Source organism: Xylocopa sonorina, chromosome 1, assembly GCF_050948175.1.
Source record: "Xylocopa sonorina isolate GNS202 chromosome 1, iyXylSono1_principal, whole genome shotgun sequence".
NCBI classification, from domain to species: Eukaryota; Metazoa; Arthropoda; class Insecta; order Hymenoptera; family Apidae; genus Xylocopa; species Xylocopa sonorina.
The window spans coordinates 1,927,810-1,947,609 of record NC_135193.1 but is presented as its reverse complement, the minus strand read 5'-3'; the positions used below and the strand labels follow the sequence as shown (position 1 = coordinate 1,947,609).

Below are 19,800 nucleotides of genomic sequence, written 5' to 3'. Positions count from 1 at the left end.
AGAATTGTTTTAACACTCTATCGATTCCAAACGTGTTGGAAAGAAAAATAAATGAATTTCTTGTAACAATATTTTTAACACTAAATTCCATTGGAAGGTTGTAGTATTAAAAAATATTGGTTTTTAAATGAAAAAAAGTGGGAATTTCTTTAAAAAATGTATCATTGTTGTGTTATATAATATATGAATACTGAATGTACTGAACATTTTCATATACAGATGATCGATGTTATAGGCAAATACATTCTTGTTGAAAAATACTCTGGATACAGTAAAATTTTAATACGATCAAAAAATCAAAATAAATTATTAGATACCAAATTTGAAATACCATCGACAATTAATATTTATTTTTACGCAAACTATACAATTGGAACCTTCGAATCTCAGTCAAACTCTTTGAAAAGCCAATAATAATAAAATTTTTTTAAATAAACTACGAAAACTCTGACTTGTTCGCAAATTTCGAAACAAAATCTGCTGGGCATAAACAATACTCGTTCGTCTGTTGAAAACTGACGTTTAGAGCGAGTTAAAGATCTCAAGGTTCAGGAGCTACGCCCGCAAGTTATTTTTAAATGTTATTTGTAAATTGCGTTCGCACAGAAGCACGGGCGCGAGCGCGCGCGCGCTCAAAGAGAGAGCGAGAAAGAGCTTCAGCGCTGAAGGTCGGTTATTGACCAGCATCGACCTCTAACTTCTTCGTGCCAAACTGAGATTACGCGTAAAAATGTCACAAAATATAAATAATGAAAAGAAACTACAACAAAGGCGATCTTTTGCATCTACTTTTCCTCATTCTTTTATCCTTCCTTTTTCTACAATTCTTTAGAACATGCGCTTGTAAAGCGGTAATAGATAAAATTTGTATGCTAACTTGAAAAAGCGTCAGGCATTGCTTTGAATGGTAACTCGAGGACAAAATGCCGTTATTTAATTTAATAAGAAAACGAACAAACAAATTAATATTTCCACTATTACATGACGAGAGTTTTTCTTTGAGCATGGAAACTCACAACGGAGTGCAACAAAACTTCTTAAAAGAGAGATAGCTATTAAAATTACCATTAATTAAGAAAAATAAAGGTTGAATAATTGTTGCCGCTCTTAAACCAGAATTATTTCTTTGGACAAAAGCATCATGAAACCTCAAACGTAATAAACTCTGTTAAAAAATGGAATTTCTCTACAAAAAGGTGCACAGTAATTTTAAGTCTTGAAAACAGCAAAGAACCGGAGGCTCTTATCGAAAATCCAATTCGTCTCCCATCCCTAGATGTAAATAAAAAGCGAACCCTCGCGAGAAGCAGAAATTTCAGATCTGCTGCGACCCAGTACATCTATTTTGAAAACGTCAATTTACGGTAATATTGTTCGCCCTTTGCCCCTCTAAGTAGTCACGCCAAGGAAGTACGTCTGTCTCGTCGAATTTCAGAATAATTTTCCACGCCGGATCCCTCGAATACCCCAACTGGAGGTGAAGAAGTACTTTCCCGCCTTTAGGATCCTCTCTCGAGGGAAGGATAGAGAAATAAGAAGCTCCGCCAATGCCGGAATCCTTCCCTTAAAAAAAAAATAACAATTTCAAACACCGATCGAGGATGGTTAAAAGTGGAAAATTGCCAAAAATACAAGAAAGATGAACGCATTTATCGTTAAAACGAAATGCTCCACTCTTTTTGCTGGTGGATTCGATAATCACATTATTCTACATAATTACCGCGTCCCAGCGACTTAAATCTTGTCTCTTTGTAGAGATTAATCCGATTCGCGAAAATTCAGAATGCCACAGAACGAATTTATCGCCAGCCGTTGACTCTAGTTTACGAGCTACCCGCGGTAATCTCTTACGCGGGACAGTTTGACGCGCTTTCGTTACTTTTTTTCCTACTTTTCGGTCGCTGTCTCATTTCTTATATTTTCGATCGTTCCTCACATTTTTTTTATTATAAATCTTCCAACTACCTACGGAGAGCTTTACACGAACGTTCCGCTATTACACCGTTACCCTCGAATTATCTGTATTAACTGACTTAAGGGTCTTCTCGAGAAATAGTGTCAAGTAGCCCTCATTGTCTTGACTTCTACGCCGAGGCTACACCTCTCACTCCTGGTAACAAGATTTTGTCGACGATGATTGCACACGATGTACTTGAAAATATTGCCCACACTTCTGCCTGTTTATTATTTGCAACTTCGTTCGAGTGATTTTTTTTAGAGAATGTATTGTTGGAATCAGATTGTTGATTAGGATAAGTTAGGAGCTTAGATTTAATAGTATCTACTCCCTCTCCTAGATTTCATATTAGTGAGGAATTTTAATCAGAAGAATACTCAACAAATTTTCCCCACAAAATTCGTATCTTCAAAATTTACGTTCAATCGTCGCTAAGTGTCCAAGAACAAAATTTCGTCGCGTAAATGCTTCCATTTAAACTTTTTCTTTTATTCCTTTTCTTTTATCACTTTATGTCTAGTTATAGATTACGAGCGATCGATATATCCATACCTACACAGTGCAATTTTATTATCTCGCTCGATCGATCAATTCGACCCACGTCGTTTCTACTCGGGGAATAGAAGTGGTCAAAAATTAAAGGCAACTATGCAACGATAGATATTATGCCCATCCTAGTCTTTGATATGCATATCTACTCGTGGATTCGCGATGCTTCACGGTTCCGCCAGTTGAACACCGGAGGCCGATGCAAGTAAATAAACTGGTAAATTTATGGCAGTAAATTTCCTTCCCAGTCGGTAAACATATCTATAAATTATCGAAGACCTCCGCTATGGAGTAGTGATGGGTGTTCTCAAAGTGATTTCGAAACAAGATCGATTGACTCTTATGAAATCAGAGTCCCCGTTAAACTGCTACCTTCGCATTACTTTCTACCGCGGGCAACGTCAAAGTTGACCTTTTTCACGAAATATTATCAAGTGTGAAGATAAACAATCGCTATCGGGAAAAAAGGCATCGCAGAAGTTGCAGAAATTTTTGTTTCTAAAATGGGGTGTCCATTAGATGGCTCGATTTTAACGTTTTTTAAAAATATCTCACAAAGGTGATATTTAACAATGTTTCGTACATAGTGTAAGTATTTTTGTAGAAAATAAAATGATATAACTATGCTAACATAAAAAAAAGTATACTGCATGCATTTTATAATCACTTTGATTCCTTAAGCTCTCAAATAATTATGAAATAAATTAAAAGAACTGTGAAAGAAAATGGCTATCCTTTGTATAAACTGCAAAAGTGTGAAACCCAATGAAATGTTACTTTTAAGCGTCCTATCAATGCTTCGATCACACGTTGAATCCCCTTCTAATATTTTTAATGAATACTTTCGTGCATTTGGTTGAAACTTCTATATGAAGGCGCATGGTTTCGCTACCTAATAGTCAAGCAAGTTAACCGCCAAACCCACAGGTATAATTGTTCATTACTTTCGTATCATTACTTTGTATTACTATAGTTCTGCAGAAGATCTCAACCGGAAATTATGAAACCTACATGGTCTAGTTTAAATAGAAATTTGTTTATATCCTTAAAATTATAATTTTATTAGGTAATCCTATCTTCCAGAAATGTGGTCGCAATCGCAAAACTCTAGACCTCTGTTCGAAAAATAATTAACAAGACACGCACATATGTATACCTCCACCACCTCCACATACTTCTCTATTAATTGGAAAAAGTTCGACTGACGAAACAAGGATTGTACATACACGCTTCGATGCTTAAATCTCTCAATAAGGCTAATTTGTATATCTGTCTCGAAATGTATACAGATTCGTAATGATGGATTTTTCGCGTGGAATGTTACATCACTAATTGGACAGTTTTTTCACTCCCCAACTACGTAACATCGACGTTCAATGCGCATCTGCAACCACCCGGTCTAACGAAACGATTACAGAACAGAATTATACAGAATCCAGTCGAATAACACGGTGAAAAATGTCAGATAATCGCGTATCTTCGTGTATCTTTCTTAAACAGGTTGTATAACATAGAATTAAGTATAAAAACAATACATATATATATATATATATATATAGAACTGCACGCACAAGTTCATTTTAGAATCGATAATAGCAAAATGCTCATTACTGTGAAGCATTATACCTTGACTTCCATCCATTTTTAAATACCACCTGGTAGTTGGTCAAGTTTACATAATAATCGCGTTCACGTGTACCGCCGATCCATATTTCTCGCATCACTTCCGGTTTCTTAATGGACATTCAAGATCGCAATGAACGTATTGGCAAATAATGAGAGTGTAAAAATAAGCGTCGACTAACCGGTCACAATGAAGCTTTTTATTTTTGGACGCCCGCTACGAACTGCGTACATTGTACATCGCAGCCCGTTCGGACACACTCGATGCTCCAAACGGAAAAACCGTTTGACCGTCCACCGCTTACAAATTCCACCGAGCATTCTATCGCTACTATCCAGGAATTTACGATCGGCTACGTATTCGCGTTTCCGGAATTCTGGTCGTACTTATTTGGATAGCGATGTAAATCAAAAGTTTCAAACATCCTCGAAATATTTTCGAGGAAACCACGGCGGCACGGACGTAGCCAGTTTTCTTTGACAATGCCGCGCACCGATGACGTTAACAACAATAATTATAGCCGTGTGCCAGATGTTGATAAAATAGTATATATAGACAAATGAATAACGGTAAAACAGCTCAACGAACGATCTGTCGCGAAAGAAAGATAGCATCGGTCGTAGCAATTATCGGTAAAACTAAGAGTAATAAAACTGAAATTTACAAGTGATAAGTTTCACAATAAAATTCATTAGGAGTCGAACAACGTGTTACATCGATATACAGTAATCAGCTCCTTCACCAAATAATAGAAATGATAAAGTTCGAAGTTCCCGTGTTACAAAGAGCAATTTATATTCGTTGCCACCGTACACAAACTTATTGTTCCACGTGTGCATAACGCCTCGCATAAATTCAACAATTCCACGGGAATACATATTTAAATCAAATCGCGATGTCAGTGATCCAGTAGCAGCTTAACGCAAGTCGCGTATACATTCCGTCGAACTCTCTCTCGTACAAATACCCCTGGAACGTTCATAGAGAAGAACGACAAGAAAATTACAACATACCTCGATAAATAGATTCGCCAAAAGTATGAACACCTCGACCGGTAAAAGCAGCTTCCCCACGCGATCCTCCTAGCCGAACGGCGGCGTGTGTACAGACGGCAGACGCGCACCCACACACGGCAACAATGAACAGTTGACACCTCCCGATATCCCGTGACGCGCGATCGATCGGAATCGAGATAAACAGAGATCCGCGCCAGTTAATCGAGCGCAGGGTCGACACGGGACGGAACAACAAACCGAGTTCACTTTATATATCGGCGGTCAGCTTCCGGCAACTTCACGCCTGTACGCCGGTCTCATCGATCCACAATAAATCTCGCTCGATTCCGTTTGATCTTCGCTAACTTCTCATGGAACTTCTCCACACGATCACGTATATACGTATGCACAGACACACAGGGACACAAATACAGACGACTGTGCGTACGTGCAGAATACAACGAGACAAGCGCGATATAGACGGCGTGTACTCGTACAGGTATACCGTACGGTGGGGGTGTTGCTTTGATAGCGACGAGAACGAGAAAAAAAGGCGCACACAAGTGCCGGACGACGACCGATCTATGAATTGAGTAGCGACGATTCACCGCCAGGCAAATGCACGCGGCCTGACACCGTAGTGAACAGCACTTGTAACACTACCAGCACGACGACGGCGACGACGACGACGGCGACGGCGGTGCGACGACGACGACGACGACGACGACGACGACGACGGCGGCGGCGGCGACGACGACGACGACGACGACGACGACGGCGACGACGACGGCGACGACGACGGCGACGACGGCGGCACAAAAGACAACGGCGGCAACGTTGACGGGCGCGAGGTCGGTGAGAGACTGGGCGACACGCGACAAGTCACCCGTCGACGATGAGTCGAGTCGCTCTGACGAGATCCTGGGGCCATCAGGCTGCCCTGTTAGGGGGTGGAGGCGCCTCAGCCGAACAGTGGGGAGCGGCGAGAGAGGGAGAGAGAGAGAGAGAAACGTTGCTTGGTGGCGCGTGCACGTCGCGCCGGGTAAGGGGAACGTCCAGGCGATGGGGTGGGGACCGTGGCGTCGGCGTCGGCGTCGGCGTCGGCGTCACTTCTTTGCCGAGGGCGTGGTCCTGATCGCGATTCTTCGCGAGTCGAAAGATAGAAACCGGGCCTGGTGCAGCTACTGCTCGACATTGGAAAATTTCTCGGCTGCAACAATTCGAGTATATACCATCTGCTATATTGACCTGCTTAGTTTAATCCTTTTAAGTAACGTTTTGGATATCCATGAAAAGAATTACCTTTTTAAATTAATCGAAGTGTTTGTAAGACAATTAGAATGAACAATTGTTCCCGACGTATTGGAAAGCGCGTTTTTTAACATTGCTCGAATTTAATAATTAATAGAAATTTAAGATAAAGAGAGCAGAATAGTAAGGAGTGTTCATACAGATTGCTGCATTCAAGTCTTATATTGTAATTCCAATTATTTGTATGCCGTATGTGCATGTATGAGTATGCGCGCGCGCGCGCCCCTGTCTACGTGTTCACTCTGATATTGTAATTCTAATTATCGTCTATTCGATATTAGAATTTTATAGATACATTTGAGTCTAACGGAAAATATTTGTATCAATATTTTTCAAGTTGACTCCGCGAAAATACACTGGCCTTTAAGTTTCGAAAAGGAATTTGTCGCGCAATCCTTTGAACGTTGAAAGAGGAAAGGTAATCGCGTTACATTCTGGACCTGAAATAAAAAGGAAATGCCGATGATACTTTAAAGCTCTCATTTATTGGAATTGTTACCACTTTCGCGTTTTTCCTTTGGAAAATCTCTAGCTATAGAGATTGAATATTACCATTGGCTCGATATTTCTACCATACCCTCACGTACCAGGCCAAAGTTGATTTTTTTATTTTTATTTTTTTTTTAATACTGCAGCTCCAAGTGTCCTGAAAAGAAATTTCTAAATATACATGCCTATTATGGAAGGTATTATTTTTATTCTTTGCTTTTGTAACTGAATGTTCTCTCTAATAAGCAGCATACTCTACTAATTATAAGAATACCAATCGGTCAGAAATTCTGTTAACTAATAAAAATTACCGCTTTTTACTTGCACAGACGCAGGAGAATTTCAAAATCTTGACAAAATAGGTATAAGCTGTAAAAAAATTTTGCTCGTTTAAATAATAATCCGGAAGAATATTCCCATATATACTATCATTACAACGCTATATACAAATTATTCATAATTAGTAGACACTTAAAAAAACCTATAGGTACAGTGTGTCATGTCAGCTCGCTACTTAATTCAATTCGCGTATTGGTAAACACTTGTACAGAATGCATAGCGACGATTACTAACCCACGGATTTCCCAAACGGTTCGAAACAACCTGTGCCAATTACAGTTTAACACTGTTTGCATTTCAATGGGCAACAATCTTCTGAAATATACCAGGTCCCCGTGCAGTCACGGAGATTGTATTTTTGCAGACCGACCCATCCTCGAAATTTCTCGTCCCGTGCCGATACAAGGTAAATATTTTCACGACGAACACATTTTTTTGCTTACCTTCTTTTCTTTCTACTCGTGCTGGGGGTGTAGCGTGATTTCATCAAAATAATTGAACGGGATAACATCATTCCCCACGTCCGATATAAATCGAACAGTGCAAGTTGCTTCGCACGATAAAAATACCATACAAGTCTTATTCTTCCTATTTATTTAATTAATAATACATAAGTTTATCAAACTTTTTCATTAAAGATATAAATGATCGATTACAGTTATTTTACATATACAGTTATTTTTGCTGGTTAACATACATTTTTTCGAAAACACCTTTACCTTTTTACAATAATAAGAAAAAGATTAAATTCAAGATCCATTTTTCTAGCAATAAACCGAAATTTCTTCGAAATAGAAATTTTTAGTTATGTAAATGTGTGTTGTGAATTATTAAAAGATTGATGGCAAAATAGGATTAGATTGTTCGGCTCGAACGGATGAGAACGAGAAGGATGAATGGAAAGGAAACGGAGTCGTTCCAAACGAGTAGCGTGTAAGGGAAAGTGGACGATCTGTGGTCAGACACGCATTAGCTAACTTTATACCTATGGTATTTATGTATACACTTACCTACTTTTATGCCAGGAACACGAATGTAGGGAGCTACTTTTTAGATATAAAGAAAGGAATGGACTGAATGCTGTTTCCTGTTCTTAACTTTACGATGGAACTATAAAATAAAGCTTTATATAGAAAAATTTAACTCTAAAATACATAAAAGTTTTTTAATAAATTAGTTGCTTTTGGTAGACAAATATACAATTATCAAACAAATTCGTTTCCTAATACATTTTCGCAAAATGCTCATTTACACAGTACATAGGCCTACGTACACATATTTTCTTAAGTAACCTTTAACTACTACTAATTAAATCGCGGCTGTTTACGTAAATTCCTAAAAATGCAGAAAGAAACGATTAAATTACAAACAAAAATCACAGATCTCCGCAATAAAGTACGGAGGTCGTAAATTTCGCGAGCACCACCCCGACGCGTCATAATCTCCCATTCTTTCGATCTAATATATCCTTGGACAGTGAATCTCGTCCCGTTCGACGGATTCCCAGCATAGTATTATCCTCGCGCGACACGTGCGTTCCCTCGAGGGGAGGAGGTAAGACAAATTAAGCAGACGAAACGGACCGAGGGGGAAAGGTATCAAAAACCCTGGGCGGGCCTGACCCAATTGGAACGTTTCTGACAAGGGGAGCATCGCAATAAAACGGCCGGGTGACATGCCTGACGGTCCGCGTCGGGCAAGGTTAAGCGGCGACCCTCGAACTTATAAATAAACGCGGGACATTCCCTCACGGAGCTGGCCACGAGCGTGCAGATCGGCTTCGAGCGTGTAGACGTCGCCGCGATCTAATTGGGAGAACGTTAATTGGGTCGACGCGGCTGTTTTCATTCGATTCGCACGCAATTTTCCAACTTCCTCGTTGCCGCGCAACACCTCGATGAAGAGTGAAGGTTTTAAGAAGTCAGAATCGTTTCTACAAATGTAACAATTAAAAGAGAAATAACGTTCGGAGTTTGATGCTTTCAATCTTCGGCTCACTTTAATTTCCTTCGTTTAATATTCATTTTAATTTGACCATTAGGTTCAATTTAAGGTTCTATTAGCGAGTGGTGATTTAATAATTTGAACACATAGCCACAGTAGACTACAAGTTTTGGTATCGCTACGTATGGAAATAAAAAAGTTTCCAAAGAAATGGTCAAAATTCTATAATATTCACACTTTAAACTCCACGTCCTATCATATACATCGTGTAATTAAAATCTGTGGTCATGTAATTAAATTGTTATTGATTATCATATGCCCAGTGCATATCATGTGCTAAATATTACTTTTCGATACGTGCATACACATGTCCCAAATTGTTTTTTATACACTACCCGTTGATGTATGGAACACCAGTTGACAAGTTTCATTTTGCGTTAAGCGACGAGAATCGGATTATCTGTCGGCAGGCTTTTACGCATCTGACATGAAAATCACTTTCAATTAAAATGTGTATATATAATATATATACATCGATTATTGAAACCTTCAACGCGAACATAGTGAATTGTGACTTCAGAGACGTGCAAGTATTGTCGAAAATAAACCGCAAAAACAAGATGCAATTTCCTGCTTCGGTTACGTAAATGACTTGCTTGTCTTCATTCATTAATCGCTGCGCTAACAATAAATGGAAGCGACCAAAAACTATGTCCATATCTGTTGTACATATAGCCTTACCCTGCTTGTATTACGTATACGTATCAACGATGTCAATTTTTTTTACATCAATACATGTAAAAGTAAATATTGCATCTATTTTTTTAAAATTTTGTATACATTTCGTATCCACATTTGAAGAAAATTCAGGATTTTACCAAATATTCTCTTATCCATTAACTTATCATTTTGAAATTTAACGAGAGTTAAAAACAAACTTAATTTCGTTAAATAATTTTCGTTAATTAATCTCTATTTAATATTTATTCATTGAATTGTATGAAACTATTCTGCTCCCAATTTTTATTTTCAAGTAACTTTTATACAGTCAGGATACACAGTAAGTTAGAATTATAAAGCGATTAGGAATACTACAAAAATCGAAAAAAATGCAAACATTTTTTAGTTCGTGCGTAATATGTAAAAATAATGATCTTTTATTATTTCGTCGGTGTAGAAGTTTATATAACAAGATCGATAGCTCGGTAAACAAAATTTTGGTGTGTGCGAACGAAAATACACTCCGCGGATAGACGGATGCGAAGAAAAATCACGTTCACGGAACTAAGCAGAAAAAAGGTGAATAATGTCAAACAAGCTTTTTGACGCAGCGATGAAGAATCGAGTGGTAACCGCGTTCGCGCGCGAAAGCTTTTACGAGCGAGATGGAAAAATTTGTTTGCTGGTAAAAGACACAACCTTTACTTCCTGCTGCTTTTATTATTGCAAAACCATCCGCGTGGTCTGGAATCTTCACTTCCTCCACCTAATACATTTCCTTCTTTGCGTCAAACATGCGGAAAATTATGTAGCTGTGTGTTATGAAAATGCAAGCAGGCGTGAAAATTATTTGAAAAAATTAATCCTATTTAATTATTTTCCATAACATTCTTAGAAACTAAAATTTTTTACAAAATTATGCATTTAAGAGTGAAATTGTTTGAGTGTGAAAATGTTGCATATACAATATCATACTTAAATAGTTACATGTTATTCAACAATAAAATCCTAAAAAATACAAGTATGAAGTAACATAAAAATTGAATGGTTTCTTGAAAATTGATTGGTAAGAAAATCAAGTGAAATAATCCACGGCTGACTCATCGTGAAACAATCCCAAACATATCATTACGTTCTATTTCTGGTTAAAACCATATTGCTTATTTGCTCAAATATAACACGTTCCGAAAGCACCACAATTTCTACCTTTCCTGGAATACAAAGTTAACCGATGAATATAATCATTTAAAAAGGAACGGCTCTCCGTTAACCTCCACCTCCACAAAATTGCCTCCGAGCCTAAAACGATTGTTCGCCCCTGGTCTAAGGATTATCAAAGGCAAAACCGCCGATTTTTCAAAAATTCACTGAATCTTTCCATCCAACGATTACAACGACACGTCAGAACACTTCTGCTGGTTACGCATAGATCACCCGAAACGTAAACCACGCATAGGCTTTAATGACTCGAAAGAACGCATAATAAGTCGTTTGGCACTTGGCCAAGCAACGAGAATTCCAGGAGAAATCGGTTCGGATCGCAAAACCGTCATAGAGGCTCGAAGGCAGGATCGCGTCAGCTTGTTGCACCGTTTTTATGGGCAAAGGACAACCTTCGACCAGGCAGCATTAATCGCCGTGCTGTTTATGTATCTCGTACGCCGCCGTACTATATAAACGAGCCAGCGTACGTCACTCAGCTGGCAGCGGAAGATTACTAGCCGCGGTTGCAAAAATAGGCACGCGAACGTGCCTCGATTTTACGTCACGTTTACTCGTGTATTAATTCACCTAACAGCAGGAGAGAGATAGCATGGGTTCCCGGGGATTATGACCCTTTTTGGTAATTGTCAGCAAACTGCTGATGCTTCCACAATAACGTTTCTAACATTAGTGTCGTACTGATCCTGGTAATATATGGTTTCACCTCTTGCCCCTCAATATTATACAGGATGACTAAGAAAGGGTATCAGCATCTATGGTTTGTGTATAAATGAAAATCTGTGATCAGTTATTTGTGAAAAAATAATATACGGAGATTACTCATATTGGATATGGGTGATAGAAAAATTATGAAGTCTGTGATTCTATTCAACTAAATACTTTTATCATTAGACTTAAAAGAACAACTTTGCGTTTCGAAAAGCTATACGAATTGTGAGAACGCTTGACAGAAAATCTGAGATCCTCCCGACTAAGAGAAAAAATGACAACGCAAAGTCTGTACGTCTTTTTCTTTCAGGCCCTTTAGTCTAAATAGTTTGGGGACCTTTCGAACCGATAAATTTCTTCTTCTATTTATATACAGAATTCTATTCCTTAACAAAAGATTCATTTTTGTTTTTACGTTGACATATCGAAATAATCCAACAATTGATAACGCATTGAGATCAACCTCGTTTGCACCTCCATATTTACCTTTACCTCTCTTTCTCTATCTCTCCCCCTGATTGATTGTCGTACAACCTCGATATTTTCATTTCTTACAGATCGTTTCATGTATTTCGCCTGTAGAACCACTGGTGTCAAGCATACGGATCCATTTTTTAATAATACCAGGAGTGAGTGATAAGCTAGCTCGTTCCGCATCGATAGCGCACTCACGCGCCCCGCTATAATATTCTACAGAAGATAATTAAATGTAGCGATACTTGGTACGTGTAAATTTAATTAGCAACTGCTAAACCTTATTAAACACAGCGTGCAGCTGATGTCTCGGAGCTGTTTGGCCAAAATCAGCGAGACAGCCATTTCGATCCACTTGGGGCCCTCGTTGCGGAAGGCTTGCCCCTTATGCACTCCTCTCGCCAAATAGATTGTTAATCTTGCCTATTTAATTTCGCCAATACAAACTAATGATTTCTAAGAAAAGCGTGTAAAAAATTAATTGAAAAATATACAGGGTGATTCACTACTGGAAAATTGAGATTTCTCATTCTTATTCTTGATTGTATCTTCCAAACCGTTAATCCTACAGGAAAATGACAAACAATATTGAAATGAGTAATTTTTCTATTGTAATAGTCCCTACTTTACCCTGAAACTGGAAAACAGGTGAAATAATAAAAGTTTAAACTTATTCCGGGGGGGGGGGGGGGGGGGGGAATTTGTAAATTACGAAAACTTTTATCTCCTTTTTAGGTAATTATTTTTAGACGTGGAAGGCAGCTTCTTTATTCGCTAAGCTTTCTCATGGTATAAGAAGCTATTTTATTCCACCGCACGAAAACAAAGAAATTTTGTGTGGAATGGTGAAAACTGCAGGTGAACTGTATATGCGTTCATAGCACTTAAACGGCTAATAAAACTACGTTTAGCTTTAGTTCTGACTACTCTATATAAGTAACGCTATGATGACGCTAAAAAGATGTGACAGCTAAATAGAGTTCTTGTATTTTGGGTTTATCCCATATCTCGTCTGTTGTGTTCTCGTCGTGTTCTTTACAATTTAGAGAGAGAGGGGAAAATGTAGGTGTTACCTAGACAGTAATTATTATTCGTACCCTATGTAAAGTTTCAGAGTCCTGCAAAGAGTTTAGAAAATATTAAGGGGATCGCAAATAACTTAAATGTAATACGTAGTCCTTAGCATTCGTATCGTTTTCGAGAAATGAATTAATCTCTCGAAAACGTTACCAAGTATCCAGGTCCGCCGACGAGGAGGTGACTATGCAAGGACCCCTAGACTCTAATCCCATCCACCCTCCATTACATCCCTGTGTTCTCGGTACAGAAGATACCGAGGACTGACTCTAGTTGCGAATTTTGGACGACCGGAATCCATAGTACATTTTCCAAAATCTAATATAGATTTTAGAAATTGCAAAAATGCCATTATCTTATCCAAAGTGAAATTTGTAAAGTGACTTGTACGATATTAAGATGATAATTGGTACAATATTTAAGACGATAACTGTTAGTAAGAATGGAAACAAAATTAAATTAAGCTAAAGGTAAGAGAAGAAACTAACTTGAAGCAAGATGAAATTCACGACCCGACCAAAACGAACAAGTACCGACAAATCTGCATTAGATTCTCGTCAGAGCATTCTAACCCGATGTTTCAGCACTAGTCATTAGGTGAACTATACCCGACGCGAATCGCGAACAAGGTATGCCACGTTTTCCCCAATGGCGAATGCAGGTACCATTGAGATCTCAGCGAGGTTTAGTCACTATGCTAAACCTATAACCTGGCCGAGTAAGCCATATCAGTTTGATTGGAGTTTTGAATGGAGAAAAAAGAAACTGCGTGACGCGATTCAACGTAGCAGAAAATAAGAATGTTCAAGCGAATATGTAATGTATTTTCATCAATACTGACTAAACGCGAACCGACTTAAACGAGAACAATTTACTCAATTTTGTTATATAGATGGATAGGGGAAAGGGAAATAGGTAAATTATATGTAACATATAAGAGTACTTAAAACTAAAAACACACATCCCTCGGCGATTCAACGGCGATCCAGCAATGATCCAGCAACGATCCAGCAGCGAGAACTTAGACTTAACTTAACTTATCCTATAACTTAACTAATAATGCAATTTACAATCCAATTGAAAGTTTCAAAGTCCTGAAAAGGAAATGACTTAAATCTACGCACGTAGTCCTTAGCTTGATACCGTTTTCGAGAGACCGGTCTTTCGAAAACGTTACCAAGGGCCCAGGTCCACCTCGTAGAGATGACAACGTAAACATTAAGCCTTTCATTTGTTCACTTACCAATTGGCAGCAAAAATCGTTGTCACACTCCCAAAAAATGGAAGTGAAGATCGCAAATTTAAAAATTTTAAAAATATTTTTACTGTAAATTTACGTATAAGAACATAAGTTATTATATATATAGTTATGGTATGTAACATATGTGAGAGAAGGGAACAGCAATTTCAAAAATAAGGGAAACTTTATTTTTACTCTAAATGGATTTGTATTTCAATCTATTCTAAATGAATTCGATTATACATAATTTGTATAATATATATTGCGATATACGATTTCATTTACTTGAGAATCTTAAAAATTGAACAATCCTGTTAAAAAAATAATGCTACAAAATACATTTTATAATTTTTGTTAACTACACTGGATGTAATCGGCAAGTAACTTGAAATATGTACATCATAATCGAGATTTGAACCAGACAATGAACGAACTGGATAAAAAGTACAATAAATTTATGAATGAATAAACGATACATCAATACGTACACGAACAGGAATGCAGTCAGTGTTTTAGGAACGGAATTTCCCACTTCGATACACATAAGTAATTAGAAATCCGGTGAAACATTTTCAGACCTATTATATATTGATAGGTAGCAATCACTTATTTTACGTTGACATATATTTCTAGTTAGGTTGATTTGTTTGAAATTAAAATCAATTATTGGCTAGGTAGGGTATTTGTGTTTCCTTCCATCTGTAACAATTCTTTCTCGCGAAAATTCTTTGTGAAACTTCTTCCATTGTACGTTTTCATAGGGATCAAACATTGAACTTGTTGCAAATTACATTATAAAAAATACATTAAAAGAACTTTTTATACATCTAACATCAATAATATCTTATATCAAAGGAGTGTGGATGGGACGTGGTTAGGGTGGACGACGACAGGATCTCAATTCGCAGCAACCTCCACGTGGTGAGACCTGGGCAACATATTATTACTACATAATTATTAATCGCATTATGGTGGCATGATACAATTACAAATTATATAACAAATAATATGAACAAATCGCTGTCATAAGATAGATTTATTTAAATTGAAATAAACTAGAGTTTTTTCAAGTTTAGTTATAGTAGGTGATAGATTAACGATTTATAAAAGTATTAGCGATAGATGATAGTATAAACTATTACCATGTCAATCATTTTTCTTTATAATATTTTAGCTCACATTGTCGCAACTTAGTTTTGCATAATGATTGTTCGCATAGTTGAAACGTTGAAAAAGTGAAAATACAGCTGTTAAAACACATTGTGACAGTTTATGATAATACATTTACAATTACTTTAAAAAAAATGTAAGTCGAAATGTTTTGTTTTTGTTTTACTATTATTTACAATAATTCTACAAAGTTTATTCTTAATGATAATAATGGTATAACAAATCCAATATCATCTGTTTTAGTAACTTGTTTAATTCATAAAACTATCATAGTGTTAAATGTATGCGTTATCAATTACAATAATGGTTTTAAATCTGTTCTTATTGACAACGAATTAAATTCTCCTCCTTTTTTTTTACATCTTTCCTTTACTCTTTAACAGTTACCATTTTACTACGAAATTCGAACTGTTAAATGATGGTGAGTAAATTCAGTTGTATATATTTTAAATTGTGGAGCTGTTGGTAAAAGTATTCTTTCTTTTCGACAACTACTATGGTAGTTCGTTCTTTTTTGAAACTTCTCGCTGTCTTGAGATTGTTTTATTTATAAACGAAAATGCATTACAAATGGAATAAATGGCATTGAGAACATCATTAAAAATCAGCCCGATGTAATGTGACTTCCTGATTGCGAATCGAATACCCACGATAACACCAATGAAGATTGCTCGTTCTGAAAACTAGTTCTATAACTCCGATGTCCACCTCGTAGTTATTTCACATGCATACTTGACGCGTCACAGGATAAACTGAAGCCTAGCTTATATTACGAGGAGATGGAGGCGCCGATGTCAATAAATCGCCGGTCGTCTTAAAGTGCGAGACCTCGGGTCAACAGAATTCACAATGAGAAACATCGATTCCTACTTTCCGATCGTGTTGATTCGTGGATGAATTTTAATCTCATGTGCACCTCGAACCATGCAACGGGACAGTTAAACACGGAAAACCTGTCGAACGACTTTGAGACAATCCACGTATCGAATATTCGCATGGATACGCTTTAATGGTAGTTAATGGTAGTTAGTATCCTTAAAATGATACGTATAATAAAATGGCATATTAGACAGACTAAGGCACACGAGGATGCGTTTACTTTCGTCGCGAAAGAAATCATAACGTTCATTGAGTGCCGTGCTCTCTTTTTTAATACGAAGTCGCTTCGCGCGTCTTCTCGCGAACGATTACACCAACTTATTATTCTCATTTTGTTGCATACACAACTACGAAATACCCCGGAGCGCTATTGTTCTCTTCAATGAAAGCCTTTTGCATCGGCGGAATGAGCAAGCTCGAAATAACAAACCGTGGAATCGAGTTTATTATTCTTCCACGATCTGTCCGCCATGAATAATAATCGCGAGAGGTTCCGTGGGAGTAAGAAGCTTCGACTAGAATGTTCTTCGTCAATTGACTGCGATGATTATTAACCCTAGATAACTAAGCGTTCGTCTAATAGACTACCAACCCTTGCCCGCTTTGCGAAGTTGAGATGTTACCGTACCGCGCACACCACCTCGCACGCAATATCTTTATAACTACTAAAATGAGTCAGCCGAAGATGATAAGCATGAGTGTACACTTATTACTTTCTGAGATTTGCTGTAATAGTCGTCTAACGTTTAGTGACAAGAACAAAGAAAAGTCCACAGAAGATGCGACTAAAATTTTGTTAACTGCGACATGGCTGTTCGTGGAGAGCATACTTTTAACATCTGCCAAGATTACAAACGTCCCCTTTTTATCACTTTTCTATATTTGAATAAAAAATATGATAATACTTCTCTTAAGTTACGCTAATGAATACACTTTGAAATGATTAAAAGAAATATAAAAATATATTTGTCTTTAATTCGTAGTCTATGAGACGAATGATTAGTTGCAGAGTAACACTGATTTAAGTTTAGTTATGTTGAGTTAAATGCGCGGTGAAATTGTCTCGCGGTTCTCTGGCATCGTTCAATTGACATTGTCACCCCGTCTTTCTGGCCAGCGGATTCTTTGTCGCGATATCATTTGACTTACGATTCAGCGAATATCTGTTGCGCAACCACGTGGGTATAAGCACGTAAAACTTGCCGCGAACCAGTAACTAAAGTAATTATTTAGACTCAGAGAAATTAATGATACGGGAGCGAGTTAGGCATAATAATATTCTCCGTCGCTGTAAATAGAAAGCATTCCCCTTTCGACGGTGATCAATTAATCATACGACAAACACTACTGTCGCCTAAGAAAAATTACGGAGCAAGGCAAACTACGAAAACTACGCAAGCATGCTACCCGATACCGAGTGGTAACAAACTCGTAGGACCATAGTACTTAAAGACAAATCTAAAATTTTCGAGCCATACGGTGTCTTCGGAACTCGCTTCAGCTCTGCCAATTAAACCTACTTTGTATTATTCACCGATTTTATCGAAACATTTTATTACAATATTTTATTGTTACACACTTTTCTACAACATTTTACTGTTACATATTTTTCTTAACTAGATATATTCCTCGGGTTACGTAGGAGCAGGGCTACGATATCGTAAGGATTGGGTCGCCAGAAGGTTGTAAGCATAGGCTGGTATCACAGCCATGAGATGAACACTACGTTTCCCTTATAAGCACTATTGTGCCTAATATCACTTGCGAGAAAGGTGTAAATTATCCTAGCCACCTGGCGCCCGCGAGATTAATGATACAGGCCACTGTAGGCGGTTTTTGGTTCAATCCAGTAGCAGATAGGTGTTATGCGCTAGACGCTAGAGGCCGGGCGCGTAGTTGCATACACTCAAGTTAGATTACAAGATAAAGAATACAAATTCGATACTCTCATTTCGATATAGAATATTACCATTATTCGTATCAAATGAAGCATGTGCCTATTATATGTATACGATAGTATACAGGGTGTTTCACTACTGGTGCGTCAAATTTCTACAGCTGATACTACACCTTAAAAGCAACAAAAAAGTTTATATAAACCTAGGTCCAATGTGCAAAAATGGCAGAGAAGATTGTGATATTTGTTATTTTCAGAGAAACAGGAGTTTCACTCATATTATTGATTGTATCTTCCAAACCGTTAATCCTACAAGAGAATGACGAACAATATTGAAAAGGATAATAAATTTGCTGCATGGCCGTGGCCACAGATGTTAAACTCAAGAAGCCAAAATATAACACTTTTGCAATCACTAAAATCTATATTAGATTTTGGAAAATGTACTATAGATTCCGGTCGTCCAAAATTCGCAACTAGAGTCAGTCCTCGGTATCTTTTGTACCGAGAACACAGGGATGTAATGGAGGATGGATGGGAATAGAGTCTAGGGGTCCTTGCATAGCCACCTCCTCGTCGGCGGACCTGGGTACTTGGTAACGTTTTCGAGAGATTAATTCATTTTTCTCTAAATTCATATTTTCTAAACTCTTTGCAGGACTCTGAAACTTTACATAGGGTACGAATAATAATTACTGTCTAGGTAATACCTACATTTCCCCCTCTCTCTATATTGTAGGGAACACAACGAGAACACAACAGACGAGATATGGGATAAACCGAAAATATAAGAGCTCTACTTAGCTGTCACATCTTTTTAACGTCATCATAGCGTTACTTATATGGAGTAGCTAGATCTAAAGCTAGACGTAGTTTTATTAGCCGTTTAAGTGCTATAAACGCATATACGGTTCCTCTGCAGTTTTCACCATTTCACACAAAATTTCTTTACTTTTGTGCGGCCGAATAAAATAACTTCTTATACCATGAGAAAACTTAGCGAATAAAGAAGCTGCCTTCCACATCTAAAAATAATTACCTAAATAGGAAATCAAAGTTTTCGTAAATTACAAATTTTTCCCCCTGAGATAAGTTTAAACTTTTATTATTTCACCTGTTTTCCAGTTTCAGGGTAAAATAAGGACTATTATAATAGCAAAATTATCACTCTTTTCAATGTCATTTTCCTGTAAGACTAACGGT

At 37.5% G+C, this 19,800-nt stretch overlaps 2 protein-coding genes across 2 annotated transcripts in view; one reads left to right on the top strand and one right to left on the bottom strand.

The window, feature by feature from the left end:
• Positions 1–5,516, bottom strand: part of Ptp36e (protein tyrosine phosphatase 36E) — a 61,267-nt gene extending 55,751 nt beyond the window's left edge. The window contains exon 1 of the mRNA XM_076908296.1: positions 5,144–5,516. The gene's annotated coding sequence lies outside the window, so the exon portion shown is untranslated. The remainder of the gene's footprint in view (positions 1–5,143) is intronic.
• The window catches only part of Alars (alanine--tRNA ligase, cytoplasmic), a 100,340-nt gene that overhangs the window by 21,715 nt on the left and 58,825 nt on the right, over positions 1–19,800 (top strand). The gene's annotated exons all lie outside the window — the stretch shown is intronic.